This window comes from Mytilus californianus, unplaced genomic scaffold (assembly GCF_021869535.1).
Source record: "Mytilus californianus isolate M0D057914Y unplaced genomic scaffold, xbMytCali1.0.p SCAF_69, whole genome shotgun sequence".
NCBI lineage: Eukaryota > Metazoa > Mollusca > Bivalvia > Mytilida > Mytilidae > Mytilus > Mytilus californianus.
Window position 1 is genome coordinate 770,575 of NW_026262722.1, and position 7,613 is coordinate 778,187.

Here is a 7,613-nt window from a genome sequence, read left to right on the forward strand (position 1 = left end):
ATTTATCCACTCTCGACGGTTAAATTTTAAATATTTAAAACACTCGGCGAGCCTCGCGATTTAAATTTTAAAATTTAATTGTCTCGAGTGGATAAATATTGTATCACACTCGGTACAGTGGTAGAATCTATATATATCCTTTCGATACTTATATTCCAGCATTAAATAAGGGCATGCTTTTCTTAGAATGCTTATGACGTCTTTACACTATATCCATAGAAGGTTTACTGGTTGACCTTTAAATCTGAATAAATACGGTTTATCTATAATTGGAATTGGATTGGCGTGTTAACAATCTCATGAATCTTGATCTTCGACGTATACATTTTGATTGGCCCTTGATTTTTTTTTACAAAGAACAAGAACCGTCTGAATTTTTGCTATTTGTGTTTGTGCTCAGCATAGATCAAATAAGTCGATATAGAAAAGAAGATGTGGTATGATTGCCAATGAGACAACACTCCAACTCGAGCCCTTTCCAATTGATTTTTACAGTTTACGAAAATCTGTTTGGTTCGCCATGGTCCAAAGTTATGGAGAGGGTTTACCGCTAGCAAGAAGATGAAACCCCATCAAATTTCGTATTTGTTCGTCTCAATCCAGGAACCGTTATGATGTAATTGTTCTTGATTACTGTATTTGCTTTCCATTCAATCACGTTATATAGATTTTGCCTTTGTTTTTCTATTTTCTTTCGAACTCTTTTACATTTTGACAAACACATGAAGAGACATGAAGATATATTTCGGGGCCCTGTATATCCGACTATACGGTATGTTTTGTTCTCATTGTTGAAGGCCGTACAGTTGCCTATAATTGCTTACATCCATACCTTATTCAATTTTGGTAATAAGTTGTCTCATTGGCAATCATACCTCATCTCCTTATTTCTAAATATGACCAAAAGGGGCCTGAATATAAACTTTACTATACGATTTGATTTGCTCGTTGTTGAATGCCGTACAATGATCTCTATTCGTTAAGTCTTTGTTTCTTTGGTTTTAATGAAATTTGTATTATAGGTAATCATACCATATTTTCTCATCCATATAATATGTCATTCATGCATTGTTGCAAATAGCAGAAAACCAAACAGCGAATCTAACCGAAAAAAATATCTGCGTTGACAAAATATCAGATTGTATTCATTTTCATGTTTACCTTTCGGATATAGCGTGCATATGGATTTGTGTATCTCTATAAATGAGAGCAAATTACAATCTATGTTTCATTGTCAAATTTTACAAAACTTCCATATATTCATGTACTATTTGATACCCATCTTCAGATTCCTCCTTATCAATTTCCTCGTATTCGTTCCGTTGGTCTGTGACATGTTCGTCATTTTGAATACTTTCAATTTCTTCATAATTTGAAATTGTTTCCGGAATATCGTATTGATGGGCGTTTATACCTGCTGCTTGTACTGCATTAAATCTAAATATATATTAACATGATTAACTTGATGAAACACTCTGACAAGTTGCTACATTGTAATTGAATCACAACAAATGCATGGCTCAAACTTACCAGGACTTAAAAAAGTGAAAAGACTCTGAAAAATGAAAAACAATATTGCCAAAAAAAGACATCAAATATCTTTTCAAAAAAAATTCTTATGACACCCATTCAATAAATACTTTTAAATTGTTTTCCTCCAACCTAATTATTGAAATTTTAATGTACGGAACAAACTATTATATGAATCTGTATATTACGAATTTTCTTTCTGTTATATCCGCTTACCATACATGATTAGTCTACGAGAATAACCTTTTAACCTTATAATTTGCAGATCATTGTCTAGCTAAGAATCAGCTAGCCATACAACCAGGTTCAACCCACCATGTTTTCTTAAAACGTGTTGTACCAAGTCAGGAGTATGGCACTTGTTATCATATAGTCCGTTTCTATGTATGTTGGCCTTTGTTTTTGATGCAGTTCGATGTTTTCGTTGTTTTCCTCTTATAGTTGATTTGTTTCCATCGGTTTTAGTTTAGTTTAGTTTTTCCGAATATTTTTAATGAAATGTCGGTACAAGAAACCTTATTTTAGATGAATTGATAGATGTTGGTGCCGATAATTTCCTTCATACTGTTGGTTTATTAATGTCGTGAGTGAATATTTTCGTGGATAAAGGAAAAATATATTGTTGTGGATACTTATTGGTTTGACGTTTGCATACGAGCCCACCGAAAATTTGTAATTTGTTTAATATTTGAATTCTTAGTTCATATTTACCAATGAAATCCTAGAAACCTAATACCTGACGAATAACATGAATAATGATGAAACCATATTAAATGCAATCAAATCGAAAGTGATTTTCTGTTATAATTTTTAAATCAAAACTAATAATGTATGTTTACCGGACTTGATGTCTTACTAGATTATACCACTAACCAAAACCTAGTTTTTATTCAACTCTTCCTATTGATAGTTTATTTTCCATACACAAGAAGTATTCAAATCAATGATCAATGGTATTCCAGACCTGACAGCAGTAGATTTATGTTATTTGAGCATATAGTCACAAAATATTGATATGGCATATTACCTTTGGAGTAAACCTCCTATAAATATTAGACAGCTTTTAGCTTGAAACATGAATATGCGTTGCTATATGTTTCAAAATACAACTAAACAAACTACATTTCACAATTTCTGTTATTTGCGTAACTAAATGTTGAATCTATATTGATATGTTTTAATTTATTTAAACTGATGATAGATATGCAGAACGATACTTACATGGTTTCTGAATATATTGTTTCGCTGCCAACTGTAAGAACATACATGTATATAATATATATATGGATTCTTTCATTTCGAATAGGATATACATTTATTTACATTTCATTTTTATGTCGGTTTTAATTTCATATATTAAATATACGCTTGCAATGTCGATTCAATTTTCTCTGGTAAAAATTCCCGATTTGGTATATAATATTGGAATACTACAGAAGGTCAATTGTACCTCTCCCATCCTAAAGTTAAACCAGTGTTAAAGAGATGCGTCACTTCAGTCGTGATTGGTGTGTTAATACGCAGTCACATTCTGTTATAGTTGGATCTTAAAGGAATGCCTTTAGAAGGGATAGTGTCCCATGACCTGCTCGTTAAAGAAGCCCTTCGAATCTAACCCTAGGTAGGATTTGTAATACCAAATGCATATCCCTTTCAAACATGTTTTCATCTAGTAGTAGTCGGAATTCCTTAGACTAAATTCCCAATATACCCTCTGTGCAAAACACGTATATTTGAGTTTTTGGTTACTTTTTCTTGTCTTCAATGTGAATAAATTATTCCCCACTGAACGTTAAGCAAACAACAATCCAAAATCGGATTTATATAGATTTCACTTTTTCGATTCGTATCTATTTGTTTCGACAGTATCTATACCAAAAAACTCATATCTGTACCTAACTTTTCAGAACAGTACATCGTGATACACAAATAAATGCAGTAGACACTTTTATCTAAAAAAAAAAACATTTTGAAAATGATTTTTTCAGCTTGTGAAATCATGTTTGAACATTTTCTACTCACTCAGGTTTTACAACAGAGGGTCTAGAAAGGTGGATTGAGATATTTGTTGTGCACTAAAATCTTACTTTACCCCAACATAATATGAACATGTGCAAAGGTAGACTATCTGGTCCTTGTGTTAGTTGTTATTTGTCTTTGTTTGTATGTCTGAGGATGCAGTGTTAGCGGTTTGTTTAGTCTTTTGGTATGTCCATTATGTTTTGTGATTCCTTTTACGTGTATCTTTTTATGTACTTGTGTTATTTAACAATATATAGAATATCATAAAGGCTTACCTCTTCTATAATTGTTGAATAAACTTGCAAAAACAGAAGATATAAGAATCAATATAATAGTTCCAGTCAAAAACCATAAGATGTCCTTAAGATAGAATTCCGAATCGGATACTGATACTGAAATACAATAATCTTTCGTTATAAATAAATGTGCATTATCATAATGTATATGCATGTCAAGATATGATGCAGACTTCTCTATATTATGGTACCGTTTGTAAAATTCAATATGACAGATGTGTTCATATTTGTCATCATACATGTAGGCAGAATAATTAAGTATAATGACAACATCTAAATAGCTAAAATGAAAACGTTAACGTCTCGTAATTCCTAATGTATATTCAGTTTTTTTTTTCTTGCAGAGAGATTTTTCTTCTTTCTTTTAACTCTTTCATACATTTTTTTTTTTACTGACTTGGTAAATCACAGATTTAATGAAACGTTCTACACTGTAATAAGACCTTTGAATCGGTCACTTTTATATGCGTTTCCGACGCATTAAATTGTTTAAAGTGCTGGTTTTTTTTATATAAGAGACACTAAACCGTACCAAGTCAGGAATATGACAGTTGTTATCCATTCATTTGACGTATTTGAGCTTTTGATTTTGCAATTTGATTACAGGCTTTCCGTTTTGAATTTTCCTCAGACTTCGGTATTTTTGTAATTTTACTTTTCACATCAGATAACTCTTCCAAGTTCCCTCATATTTTTTTTAATTATATAACTGATTTACCTTCCTCTCCTACAACAAAATGTTCAGACGCATTTCCAATCTCATTTTGCACTAAAATACAAAACGTTTTTCGAACATATAAAAAGTTTTTTAATGTAAGATTTGCTGAGAATCCAATTGTTTTGATGGGTTTCCCATGTAGTTTTCTTTCCACCAAAGTCTTTGAAAATGCCAGCATATGTCTTGTAGAATTTTTTATTTGAACATTTCCAATAAACCAAGATACGTTAATTGGATGCGGATATGCATAAAAATTTACCGACAATGTCAATAAAGGCTCCTTGTATATGTTTTTATCTGTAACTATTGGTAGTCCTGAAATGTACAGAATATTCTAATTAAGGGGACCAAATGAACAAACATTCAATTAAGTTTAGAAAAAATAAACATACAAACAGACCTGAATTGACTGCAAGCGATATGTCTGAACAATACCAAATAAACATCAGTGGATAAACTGAAAAAGTTATTGTTCAGTCTTTTAAGAGCTGTTCATATGAAGATGACCATTTCAGGTCAAAGTTGATTTACTAGAGGAATAAGTTTTTGTTTGAAATCCACAGTAACTTGAAAGCTAGTATCATTCGAAATAAACGAGTTTCTGTCTAAGTAATGGAAGCATTCCAGAACGCTACATGTGAAAATGGTCTAGGTAAACGGTACCTGAAAATACAGTTTTAGAAATTATGGTCAAATCATTGCATAAACAATATCCTTTCTAAATCACTCATAGTATAATAGCAACCATTATGAATAAATAAAAACATATATTTTTGTTACTCGTACATCGAATAACAGCCCTAAAATGTTGACCTCCCTGACTTGAGTTAGGTATACAAACTGGCAGTCTGAGTATATGCAAATGAAAACCCACTGATAGAGATGAACATATATCAATTAATGCTACGGTTAAACTTTTGTTACACTCTGAACCGTATTTCAGTTGAAATAACTATACTTGGTTCAAAAATCAATATGTAAATTTAACAACCTTTGATTACAATGTTGCTTGAAACGTTATCTGAAAGATCAACATTTTCTATCCTTGTCCATGCGCTACATATATAGTCTCCTTCGTCTTCATAGTTGCATTTATCCAAGTATAAAATTGATGTATTCGCAGTTCTTTCGCCTTTTAGATACCTTATAACATATCCATCATATGAATGCTCCCAGAGTCTAAAGTGTAACACTGGTAATTCTCCACTTGCATTGCATGACAATTTAATGTCGGCTGACTGACTGCACATAGCCGTGCTCATTAATTCAAGAATAGGCGATTCTGAAAATAAACAATACCCCTATCTTTAAATCCATCTTCTTGTCGGTAACAAAAATATATAATGGTCAGATATAACACACGCACTCGTGTATATAGTATATATCGAACCCATGCTTCTGTGATAGCCTGCATTGTGTTCAGCGCTCAGGACCATTATGTCAATAAGCTTTCTTGTTTAAAGCAAACTTTGATCACTCGACTAGAGAAATCCATATATATTTTAGTAGTCAGTAATCAGTATTTTTGTGTTGACATGAACAATCATTGATATGGTCATAATTATAAATTAACAGTTAACAACTCTTTCATTTTTTCGAAATACTAAGGATTTACTACCCCAGGAAAAGATTAACTACTCTCTATTTAGTAAAACCTTTTGGAATTTTGGGTCCTCAATACTCTTCAACGTTGTACCGAATTTTGGCCTTTTTAACATTATTGATTGGGGCACCTCTGATGATTCTTTTGTAGACGAAACGTGCGTCTGGCGTACAAAATTTTAAGTCTGCTATATATGACGAGTTCATTATATAATATTGGGCCGAGCGGTGTAAAGCTTTAGGGAAAGTAAATACGGGGTTGCAACGATGTCTCAGTAGTGTTGTTTACAATTTTTTGAATGCTTGTTTTATTTTTTTATTTTTTTTACATTTTCGTTGATTTTCCTAAATTGATATTTTGGGAGTTTTTCACTAATATATGCTTTTTATATTATCTAAAATAGCTTTCAAAACTGTCATTGGTACTCAAAAAAAAAATTGATCACGCGAAGTCGCATGTATATATTTTGGTATTCATTTGTCCGAATATTAAAAGGGCCGGAATTGTTGATTTATTGCTGTTGTTGGCTGATCGTTAATATTGTTTCCAACTTAGCTAGACCCAGGTTGATTTCTTTTCATAATTAATAGGTACTGGTCTTTTATTGAGGATCGAATTTTGGTCCAAAAATGTCTTGAAATATTTGGCTACAAAATTACATGACTGCTATAAATGGATATATTTATTTTCGAAAGCATGCATTAAAGATTAATTTGTATTAATGTACTTTTAATGTATGATATTTCTTCTGAAAACTTATTTCTACATGGCAACAGCTTAAACATTAAATTCTGACCTGTAACTTTGATCATCATACAGTCAGAAATTTCCAAAGAAGAATGAAATTCCACCTTGCATTCAATTGAAAATATTCCACCACTTTCAAAGCCTCCATGGTTTATTAGATATGTTTTTCCATCCGCAGAACACTGGCACTCATTGAGTCTACATGTGTAGTTAGCTGATGAATCGCAAGCGTTTTCACGTTTGGTCAATGTATTATATAGTTTATTATTCACGTAGAACCGCACCGATTTGGTGGTCATTGGTATATTGGAAACACATCTTAACCAGACTGGTACACCCGTCTTAATCAAGGTAGGCCCAGTAAGACGAAGATACACTGGAGACTCCTTATCTATTAATTTCAAAACAAATCAAAATAATATTAAGCAACTACAATATAAACTGTAATACTATTTTGCACTTCTTTTAAGGAATGTTCATTTGTCAATTGTATGAACTAATCACTGTTGAGTATTGAGTATCGATGAGAACGTGTTCTTAAAAATGTAAACTGGTGGTCACACGATATGAAAGTTGTTTTCACGTTCCTTTGGAGTGTTAACCAAAGAGGAATAACTGAAGCCTCCTTCATTATACTGTTAGCTAATTTACGTTTCCATACAAACACTATTATAATATTGGATCTACGCTTCATTTT